The following is a 3,619-nucleotide window of genomic DNA, read 5'->3' as shown; positions in this document are numbered from 1 at the left end:
CCTGGTAGTGGAAAACTCTTAAATTCATTTTTCACTACAGCAAGGCCTATATCTCCTGTAGGATAACATTGGGATTACCTTAGTGCATTTTATTAAAGTAATTTCCAAATAGGAAGATAAAACTGATTCAAATGTTGTGTCTCTGGAATCACAATTTAAAATCAAAACTAATGGTGAAGTAAGATTTTAAATTGCAATTCTGAAAATGCCACTTTTAGTAAGTTGTCATTTTCTTAATTTGGCAATTTGATGCCTGCTGCCTTTCTCTGATCACATATCTGGGGTAAGTTTCGGCTGGGCTTTGTGTATTCCCTCTAGAAAGCCACACACAATGGGTGCTTAGGTGTGACTTGTTGGGCCATCCTGGCAGGATGGGTCGGGAGGAGCTGGACCCAGCCTCACTTACACCTGAACAGGATGCGTCCTGTCCCCACACAAAGGGACCCCCCTGTAGTGAGTCTGGAGCCAGGGCAGGAAGGGAGAGGCCTCTGTGCAATTCAAAGGCATGTTATTGAAGTCTCTCCCACTTCAAAGGCACCACTGGGTATATGCACTGGACCTCAGACACCACCATTTCAGTATTCTTCTGGACCTGTGGATAATCTGCCAAGAAGAAGGACTGCTGTGCTGCTGAAGTAATGCCACTCTGCTGACCTGTTGCTTTGCTGGACTTCTGCTTTGCTGTGCTGGCCTGCTGGCCTGCTGCCCTCCTGCCTGGGTGACAAGGACTGGTCCTGCATCACTTGACCCCAGAACCCAGAGCCACTCTACTAGTTGGCTGGCCTCCTGATCTGAAGTCTCAGGGACATACACAACTTCCAAACCCTACACATGGGCTCTGCCATTCCAGTCCTGGACCCTTGGAAGTGGGCCTAAGGTGCTTGCCAGTGGAACCAATGCATCTTCTCTGCTGAGACACTCAACCCTGAGCAGAACTGATGCATCTCCTCGACTGAGCAGCGCATCCCAGAGCAGAACCAACGCCACTGTTGAATGGTTTGGACCAGTCACAAAAGACTTGCATTGCTGCAGTCTCCCACATCTGGGACCGATGTATCACCTTCGGAACCGCCACTGCACAAACCTTTTGTCAACTCAAGGTCCCCCATACATCCTCTAAGACAGCCTCGCTGTCAATGGCGATACTCCGCATCGCAGCTTCACCACTCATCAGAACCGACGCATTACCTCAGCTGCTCCTCACATCCTTGACATCAGACTTCGCATCGCAAGCCCCGTCGACAGGATCATCAATGCATCCGGAACTCGCACCGCAGACACGTTGCATCTCAGAACAGATTAATTGCCTCTGCTACGCAATGCATCACAACCAGAACTTATGGTACTTTTTCAGTGGGCCTAACTGGGTCCCTGTAGCCGGCCCAAGCTCCAGCGCAGTCGACCTGAAGTTGTGACTTTATCCTGGTCTGGCATGACCATATATCCCCAATAACGCTTTTTGCTTCTAGGCGCTATTTTGCTTAAAACATCCGATATTTCCAGTTCTACTGATTGGATTTTTGTCATTTTTATCCTGATTTATTTATTAAATGAAGCTTTATCTTTCTAACTTGGTGTGTGAGCTTTTTGTGCAGTGTTTTCACAGTTTTACTGTTTGAAGTGTTGCACAAATACTTTAAACATTGCCTCCAAAGTTAAGCCTGACAACTCTGTGCCAAGCTACCAGAGGGTGAGCACAGGTTAATTTAGGGTTTGCCTGCTTCTTATCCTGACTAGGGTTGTGGTTGCTGCTTATCTAGGGATTATAACTCAGTCAACCACCAACCAATCGAGTGTCAGGACTGGAGTCGGTGCTGTTAGTAGGGGATTGGGGGTGTAACTGGAGTCCTTGGAAGGCATCCTGGGGCCTGGAACAGGTGCGGGGGTGTGGAGCAAGGAAGCAGCTGGACGGTAACTGGAGAGGGGTCTGTGGGGCCCTCAGCCTGGTGAGGAGACACAGGAGTGAAGGGGTGTCCTGGGGAGAGGTGTGTGGCTATGTCTGGCTCCAGGAGGCCCCGCAGTAAGAGGCAAGGGGGGGGTGGCTGCTGTCCTCTGGTCCTGGGCCCTGTGTCTGTGTGTGTGTTCCAGGGTTGTAAATGATGACACATGAGCAGGTTGTTGCACAAATCATGGCCCTTCATTCCTACTAGTTTGTCAGGAGTGGTTGTCTGTTACCACATTGATGGTCAGACCCTGGGAGTGGCAATGTAACTGAAAATGTACTGGAAGATGTCTGACAGGACAGACATGGCTCACAGACACTGAGCTGGAAATGCTTCTACTGTCTCCCATATGGTCTAGCGGTTAGGATTCCTGGTTTTCACCCAGGCGGCCCGGGTTCGACTCCCGGTATGGGAAGTTTAGATTTTTTATTACTCCGACATTTTAAGATTTCTTTTATTCCTTACAAACGTAAATGCACCTAAAGTCCTAGTAAATGTCACCTGATTCATCTTCCCCTTTGAGGTTTACACCAATGCCACACTCCTTCCCCTTCCCCTCCCAGCCCTTGCTGCGCAGCTGCTGTAGTAATAATGACCTCGAGGAACAAGCAACAGATCAATAAAAAAGTACAGATTTTATAAATATCTCGGGGAATAAAAACTGAAGCACCACCATTTCCTGCCCCGCCCGTGCTATGGATGAGGCGCTTTCAGTGTTTGTTTGGACATTAACCCTGTGCTGTGTTTCAGTTTTATGACATTAATCACTTGCTGTGTTGTGTTTGTTTTATTACAGTAATAACCCGCTCTGTTGTTTTAGACATTAATCTCGCGCTGTGTTGTACTTTTTGTCTGATTCGTGACATCAATCGCTTGCTGTGTTGTTTGTTTAATTACATTAGTCCATGAGGACATTAGTCTCGCGCTCCGTTGTTTGTTTCATGAGGACATTAGTCTCGCGCTCCGTTGTTTGTTTCATGAGGACATTAGTCTCGCGCTGTGTTGTCCTGTTTGTCTGATTCGTGACATTAGTCTCGCGCTCCGTTGTTTGCTTCATGAGGACATTAGTCTCGCGCTCCGTTGTTTGTTTCATGAGGACATTAGTCTCGCGCTCCGTTGTTTGTTTCATGAGGACATTAGTCTCGCGCTGTGTTGGTTTCCAGGAGTTTAAGACTTGAGGAGTCCGAGTGTTTTCCATCCGCTGTGAGATCGCAGCCGCTGTTTGCAGTGTCCAGTTTCCACCAGTGCGGGTTGTGCACTCACTGCGGGTCTGTTAAAGGGGGGGCTGGAGGCCGCTTGTAGCATCAGACATCAGAGGGGACTTCTGCAACTGGTGTAAAACTCTGCTGTGTGAGAGAGAGAGAGAGAGGTGCGCTGCCTTCACAGTGACCCCTGGACTCGTTTACAAAGCATCTCAGCAGAGCAACAACTCTCGGGGCTCTTGAAACTTCTGTGCTAAAAGGACATATTGAACCGTCAGATGAGTCGTTTCTCTTGTGCCCTCATAAACAATCGTATGATTGGTTTGATTGTGAAATGCGGTACTTTACTTACAGGTGTTAGTTGTGTAAAGTCTAAAGAACACACACAATCAATAAAACCCCTACAGCAGTACTTACCACACCAGCTGCTGTTTCACTATTCAAAATAGATGGACAGGCCTCGTGCGTGCGGGC

The 3,619-nt window shown here is 48.1% G+C and overlaps 1 non-coding gene across 1 annotated transcript; it reads left to right on the top strand.

The window, feature by feature from the left end:
• Positions 1-2,286: 2,286 nt before the first annotated feature.
• TRNAE-UUC (transfer RNA glutamic acid (anticodon UUC)) lies at positions 2,287-2,358 on the top strand. Its single transcript has one exon. It is a non-coding gene; the product is annotated as a tRNA-Glu (tRNA).
• The last annotated feature ends 1,261 nt before the right edge of the window (positions 2,359-3,619 follow it).

Source organism: Triturus cristatus, chromosome 4_1 (assembly GCF_964204655.1).
Source record: "Triturus cristatus chromosome 4_1, aTriCri1.1, whole genome shotgun sequence".
NCBI lineage: Eukaryota > Metazoa > Chordata > Amphibia > Caudata > Salamandridae > Triturus > Triturus cristatus.
The sequence above is the reverse complement of the archived record's forward strand: the minus strand, read 5'-3'. Positions and strand labels throughout refer to the sequence as shown.